Genomic DNA, 17,256 nt, shown 5'->3' on the forward strand with positions numbered 1-17,256 from the left:
TTTGGGGAGACTGTGAGGTAAGGGATGGCAGATAATACAAGGTATGTTGTATGCTTGCAGTGACAGAGCTAGTACTAATATTAACTGTGTTAAATTAGTGCTGAGTACTGGAGAGAAACTTTGTGGCAAGTTATTATTTAAGGGGTTCATGTTATAGTACGAGGTGGTCACAGATGAAATAGTTGAAGGTGAGAAAGTTAAGATTTGTAGGATATACACAGCAAGATAAGAGAGCTGGTAGATTAACTGGTGAAGGAGATTTGTGCAAGTCAAGTCCGTTAAGATGTGAGTGGAGAGATGTAATTATTTGTGTTCATTATATTCATAGTTTGTGAAAATGGGGGGAGGGGCAGCCAAATGGGAGCACCTCCCAAGACAGTGGAAGCCTCCTAAGACTGTGTGTGTGTATGTGTGTGTGTGTGTGTGTGTGTGTGTGTGTGTGTGTGTGTGTGTGTGTGTGTGTGTGTGTGTGTGTGTGTGTGTGTGTGTGCATGTGTGTGTGGGGCTATCAGTACTTATAATCACACTTTAGAGAGCTTTCCCCAAATAAGAAATAATTTCTTATCTATAATGCTTTCAGTGTTAAAATGTTATGTAAAAGGTGCAGTGTTCTAACATATGCTTTGAAATTACAAGGGTTATCCTATTCCATATGACTGCAGTTACTCTAATGTTCTTTTGAATGAGTAAAGTTCTGTAAAATCCTGACTCTACAAATGCATTTGCCTGAGACAGCTACAAGTTTACTGCAAACACAAATACTTGCAATGAGGAAGTGAACAAACTAAAACTGGCTGATAGACAACAGAAGGTATAATCAACTACCTCAGGCAGAAAATGAACAGTAACTCATGTAAAAAATATTGTTTAAGGTTGTGAACCTGGGTTCTGTAGGAAGATACTGCACTCTCTCTATTATAAGAAAAATTGACTAAAACATCTAGAACAATCCACTATTAGCCTTATGTGAAAAATGCAGCGACCCTATGCATCCTCGCAATAGTACATTCCCAGAACAACAACTTTTTACATGGGGTTGGGTGTCATATCAGTTCCTGCCATCTCTTGCAATTCAGTGCCACTTTTCCACCTTCTTTGACAGTCATGTCTGACTGCTGCAGATCCTTGTTAGCACAATACACCTTATTGCTGGACGCCCTCATTCCTTTTGCCTTCTTCCTCTGTCATCTTCACCAGATTGTCTTAATGCTTTCCTGCATATATGCCTGAGCCAGTGTAATCTGTTCTCTTTGACCTCTTCTGCAGTTGAAGCTCCTTGTGCTTCTGCTTTGATGTCCTCTTTTCTGTGTCTGTCCCATAGTACACACCCTCCACTAGTCTCAGGCACTTCATCTCCATCACCTGTAGTTTTCTCAACTGTTCTGCCTTCACTGCCCAGGTTTCTGTGCCATACAGTAGTACTGCTTGCACAACTGTTCATCTTTTCAACATCTTTGGTATTCTGTCATACACAACCACTAACACTGTACCAGTTGGCTGCAGCCCCTGTGATTTTAAATTTGACCTCCTCATTCAGACATCTCCTGAACTGATCCTCCCAGATATATGAAGCTGTTAGCCACATTGCCCTATTTCTCCTTTCCCGGTTTTAAGCTTATTCTGTTTTCCCCATTTCCTGCTCTTACAGCGGTATTATCTGTATTCTGTCTCATCCCACATGTCGAGTTTTGCTTCCCATTGCCCGATCATTTTGTGAGGTTCTTGTTCAAAGTCCAGGTATAATGCCATATCACCTGCATACAGCAACTTTGTTTTGTTCCCTTGACCTGTTTGCTAATGTAGTCCACAATCAGTATGAACAGTTGTGGAATCATAGCGGAACCTTGATGCACACCCACTCCCGGTGGGAACCTCTCTGTGAGACCAAACACTGTTTGTACTTGAGTCATTGGGTCCTTGTACAAAACCTGCACTAATTCTACCAAGGTTTGTGGGACTTCAAACCACCACAGGACTGCCCAAATCAGCTTTACTGTAGCCTTGACATATACTTTCTCAAAGTCTAGAAATACTCAGCTGGTCAATTCTCATCTCTAGTTTCTTTCAACTGTGTCTTTTTCTCACTGCAAACATTGGATCGGTGGTGCTGAATCCTGATCTGAATCTGAACTGCTCATCTCCCATTTAACTTTCAAATACTCTGTATATTCATTTACCTATCACACTCTCAAGTACCTCTGTTCATGAACACTGACACTAGTATGCTTATTCTCCAGTCATATGGGATATGCCTTTGTCTCCATAGTACTATGAGCTCCATTAGTATCCATTTCTCCCTTAATTCACCCACCGTCTTGATCATATCTGCAGTGACCTCATCTCAGCCTGCAGCTTTCCCTGACCTTGTTTTCCTTAGCGCTCATCTTACTTCTTCTAGGGTGGGCTTATTCTTCTTTCATTCTAGGCTGTGTCTGGGGCAGTGCAGATTTGGTGGGGGTTCCTTCATTCAGAAGCTGCTGGAAGTACTACTTCCATCTCCTTTTGATGTACTGTAGACTGGTGAGCAGATTGTTCCTGACATCTTTAATGAAAAGTGTCCGATGCCTATCTTTCTGATAGTGTTTTTGGGTCATCTGATAAGTAACTTTCCTGAAGATGATAAAGTGTCTTCAATAACTTGTTCCTTGCTATTGCAACCTCTCTTAGCCTCATTGTTAGCCAACCTGGATTTCTTTTAGCCAGGTCCATTTTTTCTGTCTCCCACTTTTTCTTATACTCCTCCTTTCTTGTAATAACTTTCCCGGACTTCTGCCTTCCTCCACCAATTTTTCTTATGTACCTTATCTCCATACCTAGCTCAGCCATAAAGCTGTTCTGTACTCTTCACATGCACTGTGATTTTTCTTCATCTCCACCAATTTCCTTTTCTTTCTGAGGTGGTTGATCCCAGAGTATTTCCTTACCAACTGACTTGAATTTAGTTAATTCAGTTTCTTTATCATGAATTAGTTTTGGAACTTCTAAAAAATCAAAGATGAAGGAGCATGGCACATCCGTCTTTTAGTGATAGCCTTCCTCGCACAAGCAAGAATAATCCAAAGTAAATAATATTTAAAAATTTTAACATGAGGAAATATTACTATTTAAGATCATACTTCTATACAGAGGTTATTGTTCCTCTCTACTCAACACTCATTAGACCCATTATAGGGTACAACGCCCCTTTTGAAATGTATCTCACAAGACATCTGCAGCAGCTGGAAAGGCCACAGAAGTACCTCACAAAGAGAATTACTGGCCTCAAACAAATGCCATACACTGACCATCTCAAAAAACTCCAGCTTTACTCTGGAGCATATTGCCTACTCTGAGGTGATCTCTGCCTAACATATAAAGCTATGTCAAACCCAGAGCTGTTGGACATGCTACACCTAAAGACATCCCAATCGCTCTAGGGACCTAAACCTTGTCACCACAATAAACAGGACATGCTGGAGAGGTAGATCCCTGTCCCAGAGACTTCCCTTACTCTGGAACAGGCTACCCATCTATGTCAAGCAAAGTTCTTCATAGCACTCTTCAAGAAAAATCTTGATGAGTGGATGGGAAATAGGAAATACACCCCGGGGATCACTTCTGTGTCTCTGCTCGACAGTGGCACAGGAAAATAACTTTCTTGGGTGGGCAGCAGCGGCCTTAGGTCAACTGGTGCCCTAGGCAAAAGGGCTCCACAGCGCACCCCACCACACTACCCGGTGCCCCCATCCCGGTCTAACTACATCAAATAAATACTAGAAAAGTGCCCCTGCTAGACCGGCGCCCTAGGCGGCCGCCTAGTTGGCCTATGCCTAAGGCCGGCTATGGGCTTAAGCCAGGGAACCTTGTAGGCTAGGCTTACATAGGCCCTTGGGATGATAGCCTAGTACCTACCTATGAACCTATACAAGTGAAAATTATCAGACCATATGACTTAGTTCCAGCCACTTTTAATTACTGAACAATCAATGAGAATGTGTTTCCAATCAGGTTTGTAATTTATATTACATCTCTAACTTTAAAAATTACTGTCTTTAACAATTTTTAACAGCTGTTCAAAAACCAAATAATTTTAGAGAGTTTAATAATAAGAAAGTCTGTGTATGTTTATATAAGATGGGGTAAGAAGTTTATATAGGGAATGGGAATATGTAAATTCAGTCTCTCTTGTACAGAATAACTTTCTTCAAAACTGTATGTCAAGTTTTTGTTAGGAGAGGAAAACTTTTTCGGAATTATATCAAGAGTTTCATTGCAAAAACTGTGTTTGGGGGAATAATTTGTTCTGCAATGGAACAGGAGGTCAAAGAGGATTGGATCTTTCTTGGCTTGAATGGCTAGGCACAGACCTCCATGGAAAAGTGCACAAGAAACATATTACAGAAAGAGGGCCAAGAGTCTGTTTTGATAATGAAAATGTTGAGACTACTGAGCCGTTTAGCTATTAATCTCCAAGGTTTGAAAAAGAGAGCAATATTTTTACACAAATACATACCAAAGGGGGCATTATATTCAATAATGGGTCTGATTAGATTTGGATCTGAAGGAGGCACCTTGAAATTAGACGAGCTAGACATTAGACTCTCAGAACTACTGCAGAGATGTGATGGCCAAAAGATATGGATCCCTTATGACAGTGTCATAGTGGTAGTGTGGCTTAATGTTCCTTAGTATACTTTCAGCAGCACACTGCAACTCATAGCAATGTACCTGCAGTCTGAACACATAGTGCTACTTCTTATGTGATAAACGTCTACCTGACAGAAACCTGTATACTTTCCTTAACAGGAAATTAAAATTGTATTTACTGTAGTAATGTAGTAATCAGCAACGACCAGTTTCAGACATAGTCTGGGTAATACAATTGCAGTTCATACAGAGATGATATGAAGACAATGAAAAATACATAGGTGCATGTTATACACAGAAGACATCAATAAAGAAGAATTTTATGTCACACTAATAGCAGTCAATACTGTTTAAAATGTGCTGTAGGTCTGATAGCAAGGCAGCTAGGAGACAAAAGAGAAAAGTGGTTGAAGTGTAATCAGCACAAGGACTGGACCAATAAAGATCCACTGTGTTTAAAAATACAGCAAGGATTTTGGGAGAAAAACCAATAGATCTATGTTCAGAAGGACAATGAATGTTAACCTATCGAGTGTCCAGATTCCTTAATTTTAAGGACAAACTCTATTACTCTTCCCCACCAGTCAACAAACCCCTAATACAATGCCAACAATTCTCTAAAAGTAAGACACAAAACAGTTTTAAACAGGTTTCTTCAAAAGCTGAAGACAAAATGTATTTAAGCAAGTAAAACTAAAACAATATAACAATGTATTGTTACTGTAGTAACCAACTACGGTCATTCAGTAAGCAGCTAGTAAAGTCTTCCTCAGAATGAAGAAGTTCACAGACTGTGAAAATTCCTTAGTTTAATAATGAGTCACACAAGAGCTGCAGCTAGCTGATCTGGCAATTCCACCGTTTGCTCTTCTCTAAATGAAGAACAAAAAAGAAAGGTCTTCTGTGCTGTAAATGTAAATTTAACAAGCACCTTGTCACAAGGATTACAGTAGTACATTCATTCATTTATATAGAGAAAATTTTCCTTGCTTCATAATCAAAGGTAATTAAGTGCCACGGCAGCAATTTAAACCTAAATGTTTCTAAGAAAAACACACACAGAAAACTATTTGCTTTTCTGTATTAACCCACCCCTAACAAAGTTGAGTGAAAGTTTTCCTGATCTTAACCCATTCTTACGAAAGGTAAAGACAAAATTAACTTAGTGACTAAAACCAATATGAGATCAGGTGTCTTGTCAATTCATTCACCAGTACTTAGTAAGTTAATGGCAACAGTTCTGCCTAAATACAGAACAATACATTCTAATATTTTGCTGGACTGTTGCTCAGTATTCTGTCTTTATACATCCGATAATGAACAATAAGCAGTGCGCAGCTGAATACGGTCCGTATAGATATATATTGCTCTTCAGATGTGTGTTAACACAATGTGTAGTTACACATAGTGAAATGTATTTATATACAGTATAGGCATACCTCTCAACTGTACAGATTTTTTGTATTTATATACAGTATAGGAATACCTCGCAACTGTACAGATTTTTTGTATTTATATACAGTATAGGCATACCTCGCAACTGTACAGATTTTCCAGTATGCCCAGATTTCTGCCTCATATTTTGGTCCATTTTTCATAAAATTATGATTTTCTGGCAACTTAATGGCAAATCATTAAAGATGGAAGCTAGAAAATAATGATGGACATTTGAGTTTCAGACTTCATGACTGTAAGAAAAATTCTGCTAATACAAAACCTGTTATTCTATCAACTTTCTAAGTTTGTAAGAGAAATATTTAAAAACTGTCCCTATGTTTGGGCCTTTGTCCCACTTTTACTCATGGCTTTGTCCAGATTTCTTGCTCTAAGAGGTTGACAGGTATGACTATAGGTATATACAGATAGATATAATGACCCATTCTTAGTATGATGCTGTGGATGTAGTACTGCCATTATATTGTCAGTGCTCCCAAGAACACACATATTTATCATACACACCAATATAGCAGTCATATACATGGTTAAGTTATGGTTAAGTTATCCAACACAAATCAGGGCGAGTATGGCTTCATCGGCCATTGCTGGTTTTCAACACCTTTAGGGTATGTACTTTCTGTTAGAGTATATGTTACAACCTGCAGGAAAAACACGCCCAAGGTAGAGTTTTCACTGCATCATAGCTTAAATCTCCTGTAATGGGGGGCCCCCTGTATATATACAAATGACCTTTTAAGGACATCAAGTGTTTTAGCTTGGCTTCTGAAAGTCCATGATTTTTTTTGCTGTTTAAGTCTTTATGGTTACATTCAGTAAAGCCAAACCTGGAATAACTATATCCCTAAATATGAACAAGAATCTGTTCATACCTTACACCTCCTTACTCTCCCTTCTTCACTCACCTCCATACTTCAATCAATGTCTCTCCTTTAACACTCCCTCTCTAAATATGTCATAACTGCTTTTTCTCTTACTTCATATTGCAGTGGACATTCAGAAGCAATGTAGCTGAAACACTTGATGTCCTTAAGGGGTCATTTGTATATATCCAATGGGCCTCCACCACAGGAGATTTAAAGTATCAGCAGCAAAAACTCTAGCTTGGCTGGGTTTTTCCTGCAGTTTTTAATGAATGGTCTCTCTGTATTGCCTTTTTACCCTTTAGTTTCTCTGTAGTGCATGTGCTGATAAAGATGCACTGAATATAGTATCATCTGTTACATGCTCCTCCTTGCCTGCAAGTGACAGAACTGTGAGAGCCATGCTCCATTTAATATAATATTGTGCATCATGGTATATGCCAGGAGCTTGGTCTGAGCATGCTGAAGGTCTCAGCAAAGATAAAAGGTAACAGAAATGCTTTTTCAGATTCCAAGTACTTACTCAGTCATGCAGCACATCTGGCTGTGGACAGTGGTATCTGCTCAACTAGTGTGTGTAAATCAGTTACATCATTAGCTACCAGGCACCACCTGTAGGGGGCAGTAGAACTGCAGCTTTCTGGTCACATATACATACATACCAGACTGTAGTTCACTAAGGGATGAATACTTTCACATGGCTTTAACAGTTCTGTGCTTCCTCTCCTGCTCCTATACAATATTACATTGCAGTGTGCTGTTAGCTCCTGTGTTGCTGAATGTTCCATACATTCATTACTATAGCTAGGGTCGCCTGCTTTACGTAATCCAGTATTGTGTTGCCTATCAGAGAGCACTGTGCTCTCCTGTGCTGTTTGTTTATTATTGTGATATACTAACAGTTACCCCTCTCGCCCCACCCTTGTTATGCTACTATAAATTATTTCCTGCAGGAAAATCACTCCCACCTCTAATGCACGCACACACTACACTAAGCGCATCAGCTTTTTGCTATGTAAAGGCAAGTTCCAGGCTATCAGTCTGTGGACCAGACCAGGCAAAACCAGTTTAGCCAATAACCAGTGGTCAGAATCAAACACTATACTTTGTACCTATGAAGTAAAGACCTTAACCATTATGATAAACTCTTCCTCATAGATCTCTGCCTTGCTTTGCAATTCACATCTGAAAATAAAGGAAAGAAGAGCTACAGGACGGTCATAAGAATTAGTGAAATGGTTATATTCCAAACTTCGTCAGTCTGAAATTAAATAAAAAATAATTTATAAGCATCAGAAACACTATCTAGACACATTTGTATAATGTATACAGCAATGAGCTTGGATTGCATATATTATTTACTATATAATTCTGTCCACTTACTCATAGTAAATCACAAAGATATTTTTTTAATTCAGTTGGATACAATTCTGTTAGTTAATTAGTACATTGCATATTCAAGTTCTATCATGGAAACCCCACTAGTAATTAGATGAGTCATTATGGCTTAGAACACCAAACATCACAACCACAATAAACAGTATTTGTAATTGCACTGAAAAGAATGCAAGCAATACATTCAGAAAAATATTTCTAACAGCTGTTTGGTGGTAAGACAAGATCATAATTTACTAATAAAAAAAACGTTTCCAAGCAATTTGCCCTCAGTGTGACAATATGAGCTAAGTAATATAAAATGAAATGCAGGGTGAACAAGACAACACAATAAACTACTAAATGCGTAAGTCGAAGTGAACCCTTACTTTGCATAGTAAAATAGAATTTTTATTTTTGTGTGGAAAATGCTCTAAACATTTTCAGCTATCCAGTGGAAGAGTAGATGGGTCAGAGGCAACCAGTCACATCAGCACATGACATGGTCACAGCAGTATGACTCACTTCTGACAAGAAACCTAATCATAGATGAGGGAATTAATAATAATAAGTTCCATCATAAATCCTAAACTGAAACAATGCCTTTGATCAATATTTCCTGATCAATATCCTATAAATGTTGTTTACATAAATATGTTCACAAGTTAGTATTGGGCTAACTACCCTTGTGGACCATTTTTAGCCTAGTCAATTTCCATCAAAGGTGAGAATCAAATCTTGTACCTTGTGTCTGTGAGTTAAACACCTTAGGCATTATACCATCACCCAAACAAAGAGATAAAGTAAGCTGTACCCCACGTGGAAAACTTTACTAGAGGATAACAGTAGGGCTGTTTGATGAACTTTCTCAAGCTGGCTGTTAATTTGTTACTTTCTGAATAAGTTGATGGTTAGCTGGTGGAGATGTACCTGGCTGGCAGGAGTCTCTCAGCCAAGCGTTATTCCTTAAGATGAAACTTAACTTTTGGCTAGTGATGGTGTGGCTCTACTTTTATGGCCAGTTCAACAATGAAATGAGTTATTATGAATACCAAACACATGCCTGCATGTGGGATTTCATTTAGTAGCAGTCCATGAGTCCATGAAATAAGGGACCTGCCCATCTCCAGAGGTGTAAAATTAATATATCTTGATATAATATATCGTGATATCTTAAGCAGAGCAAGGTAATCATAGGCTATAATGATACATCCTGAGTTGCTGTCTGTCTGGAGAAACTAATTTGTTACTAAATTAATCTCGGGGTTCACTTCGGGAAGACACATCCAATGTGTAATTTGTTTGTCTGTTCAGTGTCAACAAATACCAAACAATTTCAAGCAAATATACATTTATACCTGCTATACCTGTTCTGTTTTCCTCACTATTGATAGTGGCAGTAGTTCTGAAACATAACTGTGACAAATAGCAAGTTAAGTAGAATCTGTAATTCTGTAGTCAATTCAACTGCTTCCTGTTTCACAAAGCATTAAGACAGTGTGAGCCTTCACATTTTATTTATATAAATATAGAGAGAGAGCACACCTGCTGAATAGAACAGTTTGCTCAAGCTGGATCTCTGTCATGAGACAATGGGACACTGCACAATGAAGTGCAGTCAGCCATAACTACAATGTGACTTGAAAATAAGCAGGCAAGCTGAAAGAATAAAAATAAACAGAGGTCATAACAAAGCTAAATATGCAAATCAGGCAGTTTGCACAAAACGTGGTTTTTGCAGATTTGCAAGTATAAAACTCCTAGCAATATTTAATAAGATGAAGGAAACAAAAAGACAAAGGCAACAGTTTTGCTCTCACTAAATAAGTATTCTGATGCATAGACTACATTGCAAAGTGCAGGAGTTTAATCCTACAGGTTTATTATGACCATTATGACAGGTCTGCTGAAGGAATGCTTCAGATTTTATCCTCTTAACAGTATTAGAGGTCTATAAAGCAAGCCTGAAGCATCCATTAGTGTCTGTCGTAATTTATAACTGTAATAACAGCTTGTTGCTCACCTAATGTGTTTTTGATGACTAAATCTGGTTGTACCAGCCAATTTGGCCGAGAGGAGTACTATTTCTAATTCACAGAAAAAGTACCTTTTTTAATCAGTTGTGTCTTCATTCTGTTCTCCTTCACAAATTCAGTAAATTTGTTGTAAATGAAAGCAAACTGGCCTTAGAATATTGCCTTCCTAGATAGTTTTAAAGTATTTTTAATTTATTAAAATGTACTCATGCAAAGAATAATTTGTCTCATCTTATGGGCCTTCATTAGCATTTCAAATAGGCTAACTACGTCAGAGTAGTAATTCTGTTGGCCAGCATACTAAATGCAGTGTACAGCTTTTAGCAAACACCCCTACAAGAATATGTTGACTGATTTTGACTGCAAAATGACTTTTAGCTTTTAGTTGTTCACAATATTTACAAATATTTGATATTCAGTGTTGGAACACAGAATAATTTCTCAATAATGGGTAACTATTATTAACTTACTGATAGCAGAGGCTTTCACAGTTCAGAAACCAGAAGAAATATTAGTAAAATTTTACTTATCAGTGAGTGAAGTCCATCAGCAGGTAACATGCCCTAACTAAAGGCAATATAGATTGCAGATTTTTTTCTTTCTCAAAGTCTGCTATGCATGCTTCAAGCTAAACTTCCTAGGCAAACATGTATGTGTGTATACCCCGACTATATTAGTGCATGCATAAACACTAAGCAGGTTTTTATAAGATGGAACTCGAAGCAGCATGATGGCTCAGTGGTAAGATGCATGTTCCACTAGTCCAGGGAAAAGTCATGAGTCCTGGTCAATGTCTGTGAAGAATTTGCATATTTTCCAATATTTGCATTAACTATAAATGTGGTGAAAACCACCTGGATGTAATATAAATACATCTAGGTAAGTCATTTACCTTCTGACTTTGTGCTTTCATAACTTTAACTCTGCAATTCAGACTCTTCGTTTGACTGCTGTGTGAGTAGAGTTTTTTTCACTCTCCCTCCCTGTACCTGGTGTACTCTTAAATGATGGGGTCAGTCATCCCACCCCTTATGTAAATTTGTACAAAAGACCTTCCCTTCTCTCCTTCATTGTCTGCCATCAGTACACATAGTAGTATCATATTAAGAAGTCACTCCCTTTAAGTTTCTTTAATTGGTCCTCTCACTGTATTTCACCGGACCAGAATACTGAGGACCCACCCACCAGCTAATCCCTGTTGTGCTTTTTAAATGTATTGTTCTAGAGTTGCCTGTCCTTACTATAAATTTATTCTTGGAAACTCTTCCTAGTCTCATCTCATCTGCACATAATAGTGAGATCATTAAAACAGGAAGCCACCTCCCCAACTGCTAATGCACAAGTTTTCTGCCACCCCCAATATTCCTACCTGCAGTCATCTGTATATATCAAGCTTTTTTTTCATCTTACTTTTAAAAACTATGTCATTTGGGACAAGACTACCAATTAGTGGACAACTTTCAATCCACTTGAGAGGAATCATCTTGGTTTAGTTTTGCTCCTGGTGAGAGAAGGAGCAGGTGGTCTTTGATTCTAGGCAGCCTCTGACTGGGCAGTGTGCGTGTTACTTTAGTGATGGGTCATTTTATCATTTTGGTGGAAACTACTTCAGTTTTAATTGTGACTTCTTGTGCAGCTTGTTTTATCCAAGGCATCTACCAAGAGAAGGCTACAACAGTATCTTGTTATGGAATAAATGCTATGCATATTTAAAGGTAACAGCTGATGACACTGGTGATCTTTGTTCCTCGTGTCAAAAGTTGGATGATTTGCTTACCATTGTTAGAAGCAAATCTCGACTTAATGATGAGTGCACATGTGCAATTGGCATGGCTTGGAAAACTGTTGTATCATATATTAATGAGTGGACTAATGGACTAAATAATGTTAGGCATAGAACAAATAGAACAGCTTTAGGAAATGATGTATCTATTTTCTGCAAAGAACATTCAACTCCTATGAAACATGATGAGGCCCCTGAGAACTATGGAATTGTGGATGCAAGTACTCAGCAATTTGAGGATCTGGTTTGTTTAGAAGGAAACAAAAAAGAAAGGAAGGAAGACGTTCGTTCTCAACAAATAACAAGGAAGAAAAAGAAACTGATTAATGACTATAAAAAAAGGCGAATACATAGTAAAAAGGATTCTGCTTTGTTATGTAACATACTGGTGACAGGGAATGAATATATCTGTCTATCAGAAAACCTTCAGTCTACAGAAAAAGGGATCACCTTTCCAATGGAATAGGTCGAAAAAAGATGCAAGTGGCATGTGAAAAGGAAGAAATCAAAACTGAATGAGGAAGGACTGAAGAACATTACTGCAAGAAAAAAAGAAGAGAAAGACAGATGTTTACTACATGGCTCAAGCTGTGGATTTACAAAGCCAGCTGGATGAGAATTTAATACACAATGAAAACAGTGGAATTAATAAGACTAATATAGTGATGAAGATGTATCCTTCATAATAATTGATAGAGCAGAAATAACTGTATTAGAAGCTGAAGATTTTTCAGAGATAGCAACAAAGATATTCTTGTAATTGGAGATTCAATTATTAGAGGAACTGATACTTATATTTGCAGAGATGATAATGAACATTGAGTAGTGTTATTCTTGCCAGGAGCAAAAATAGAAAATGTGAAACAAGCCTTGGAATGCCTTAATGTAAGGAAGTATGGATCTGTTTTTATTCATGTTGGTACAAATGATGTCACCAATAAAGATTCTCTGACTGTTAGTCGGGAACTGACAGCCGTCCTAGATAGTATAGCTTGTACTGGTGTTAGGACATATTTTTCACAAATCACCTATAGAAAGGATAGTCAGGTCACTGTGAATGAAAAGATTTTTTGGATAAACACCTACATGGTAAAAATGTCCTGTTTTAAAAAATGGGAATGTAAAGAGCATCCAAGCCTTGTTTTGGGCACACATGTGCTCAGACAGGATGGTGTGCATTTGTCTAGATCAGGGAAGAGAATTTTTGCAGCAGATATTTTACAATATTTGACAAATACTAGCCAGGATATTTGCCAGGTCAGAAATGTAACAGTTCACAGATAGCAACATTTGATGCATCTCTGATGGCTGTTAATGCTAGGAGCATTAATATTAAAGTGTTTTTATTAGAAAATTTGCTACGTTCCCACAAGATGGATGCTGTTATAGTTTGTGAAACATGGTTAAAGAACAATGACTGGAAACCAGTTCTGTCAGGGTATAAATGTTTTTACTGTAACAGACATTCTAACAAAAAATCAGGTGGAGGTGTTATGATAGGCATAAAAGATAGCTATGAAACTTGTGATTATTACATGTTCAATGATAATACCAATACTATAGACTGTGTAACTGTGACAATAAAGACAACCCTGGAACATATAACAATTGTTGGAGTGTACAGACCACCAAAGTCAAGTGCAGATGACCTAGAGGAATTCATACATTTCTTACATGAAACACAGGAGGGAAGAATAATATTAGCTGGAGACTTAAATTTACCAGAAACATACTGGAATAATATTGATTCAACAACGTTAGTAAAGAAATTATTCACAGAGTACATTCAGGAACAACAAATGCTTCAGATTGTTAAAAAACCTACCAGGGGACGGAATATACTAGATATTGTTTGTGTTCCTAAAGAAATTAGTGTAACTTCAAGTCAGGTTTTACCACCATTGATGTGCAGTGATCATGGGGTCATAAAGGTTAATTTGTTGCTAGATAATTCTGCCAAAATGAAATCTAAGCCAATGCACAGAAGGTTAATTGCAGATTATAGGGAAGCAAACAAGTTGCTATATAAAACCAACTGTAGTGAGGTGTTCAGTGGAAAAACTGCAGATGGAATGTGGGAAGTTTTGAAAGATAAATTGTTTGAGTGCAAAAATTAAAAAAAAAATGTTTAACATCAGGACCTAGGCACGTAGCATCAGGGGGGTATATTTCCCTAAGAACAAGATACCTGATTAAGGTGAGATACAAAAAATATAATATAAGAAATGGAAGAGAGGTTGAACTACAACTTTGAAAACTGAAATAAATGAGCTGGACAAACAGATTAAGCATAGTGTTAGATAAGATCTAGAAAAAATTGAAGAAAATTTATATAAAGATATTGAGCATAATAGGAAACCTTTTTATAGATACATAAGATGTGGAAGGAGTAAAGATACACAAATTGATAAACTGTGTACAGATTCTAAAATTTATTCTCAGACACAACAGATTATAGCTATATTTACAAAATCTTTTGCAAAACAGTTTGGCTCCACAAAAGAGGTGGTAAGTTATCCTAGTGACATCCAGGTAACCCCAGATACTAGAATCAAATTAGATTATATTGAAAAGGAATTGTGCAAACTGGATCCAAACAAAACGCAGGGAGGAGATGGAATAAGTAACAATGATTTGGGAACACTTAAGCAATAACTTACACTGCAATTACATCTATTATTCACAAGGTCATATAAATATGGGGAGATTCCTCAAGATTGGAGACATGCACTTATTAAACCTGTCTTTAAGGGAAAGGGGAGTAGGACAAACCCAGAATCATATAGACCCTTAAGTCTACTTTCATGTTGTGGAAAAATAATGGAGAAGGTAATACTGGATAAGTTATTGTCAGAACTGGATAGGTTGGGACTTGAAACCATATATCAGCATGCATATGATGAAAATAGTTCTAGTACCACCTGCAACATGATGTTCTATAACAATATAATAACAGCTATGAATGAAAAACTGTGATGTGATTTATATAGATTTAACTTCAGCATGTGACAGGGTCATGCACAAAACACTGATCACTAAATTAGTACAACTAGGTATTGATATACTGTTGATAAGATGGATAGCTGCATGGCTTACAAATAGGTCACGGCAAGTATCACACACCAACTGGACAGACAAAATCCTTGGTTGCAGTCAAGGTGTCCCACAGGGCTCTGTACTAGGCCCTTACTTGTTTAGATTGTATCTTTCAGACCTTACTTTTTCATCTGAGGTGTTCTACAGTCTATATGCTGACGACTTGAAATTGGGTAAACTGATTACAAGTGTTCCAGATAGGGCATGCCTGCAAAATAATTTGACTAAATTGACTATTTGGGCAAAGGAGAATAATATGTTGATAAATACATCAAAAACTAAGCATATGAGATTTGGGAGACATAAATTAAAAGGTGAATATTTAATACAGCACACAGTGATTGAAACTGTAGACTCATTTAAGGACCTGGGTATATGGGTAGATTCAGCTATGAATTTTTCTAATCATATCAACCAATTGGCTACTGATAGTTATAGAACTATAGGTTGTATAAAAAGATTTATAAAGTGTAGGAAATCAAACATAATGAAGTCATTGTTTGTTAGTAACATTAGACCCAAACTTGAGTATGGAATAACAATATGGAAACCCTATAGGAAAACAAGCATGAATAAACTGGAAAGAGTACAGCGGAAATATACTAATGGCATCCATGGATGTGAAAATCTAAGTTATTATGAAAGACTAAAATATCTGAACTTGTACAGTGTCTCTTACAGATATTTAAGAGGAGATCTTATTCAGGTATATAGGGCATTTAGGGACCACTACCTCTGGGAATGTTTGGGGTTATTAAAAAGTACTAGAGAATCGTGAGATAACCTATGTAGAAGATTCTATAGGAATGCGAAGTGTACTAATTGGTTCTCTGACAGAGTGGCTGATGCTTGGAACAGACTACAAAATTACATTAAAGCAAGTACTAGTTTAGATATTTTTAAGAACAGCCTGGATATTTATTATGGAAACAAGTGGTTTGGCATATTGGCAAGCTAGAAGGGCTTTAATGCCCATGCTTGAAACATTTGTATGTATGTATGTATGTAACAGGACTGTAGACCACTGCAACATCCGGTACAAAGCTGTTGATCACCGAAGAGCCTATGACCCTATTCTCAGGAACCAGTTTGGGACTGGTGTTGTTATTTAGTGTCTGATGAGAAAAGAAGCAAATAGACATTGATTCCTAGCTGTGGTGAGACCTGCACTAGTAATTGCCAAGAATACAAAAAGGCAAATTCTGCTTTTCACTTAAGTAATGGTAGATCAACTACCCTCTAAACTTAATACAGAGTATCATCCTGAATACTTCATCCATAAATCTTTAGGGTCTGCTATAGCAAACAGTCCTTCTCCAACCTGAGTACTGCACAAGCCCCGGTCCTCCGCCCTCTGGCAATATGGCTCAACAGTCTTCCCTCACCCACTCTGTGGCCTGATTGATTGCATTATGAGTTCTGAAGCAGTATAGCAACTTCATTTTGCTTACTGAATGTTCAGTGATGCTACCAACTAATAGTACAACCTGAGAGACAGAGAGATATTTAAGAAACAGGCAATGTTCTCATACCAGTCTACTGGTAAGCATAATACCTCATCACAGCACACTGTTAGGCGTATAACTTATGCTAAGGCTGTAAAAAAAAAAGATTTGCCAAAACCTCCTAGAGCATGTTGTAAAATATTCCAGCCTCCAGCAGACAAGACAGCACATTACTACTGCACCCCCACACTTATTGCACCCCACACAACTCACCAGAGTCATCAGGTAAGCAGACATAATCTCATAAAGCCTAAGTCTTCTTCTACACAAAGAAATGTTTTATTTATAGCTGACTCTATACATAGACATACATACATTCTCTGCACTCACCAGTGGTAGGATCACTGATGGTACAAGAGCCCTAAGGTCTCCAAAGCCACACAGATTTGAATACTATGGATCAGTGGCCCATGTGGGAGTGAATAACCTGAGGTGGTCCACAGAGAAGGACATGCAGGAACTTGCTATGTATGGGCTGGAAACAGAAAAGATCAATCTTGCCTTCACCAGGAATGATG

This window comes from Protopterus annectens, chromosome 8.part0 (genome assembly GCF_019279795.1).
Source record: "Protopterus annectens isolate FY-2018-M chromosome 8.part0, PAN1.0, whole genome shotgun sequence".
Taxonomy (NCBI): domain Eukaryota; kingdom Metazoa; phylum Chordata; order Ceratodontiformes; family Protopteridae; genus Protopterus; species Protopterus annectens.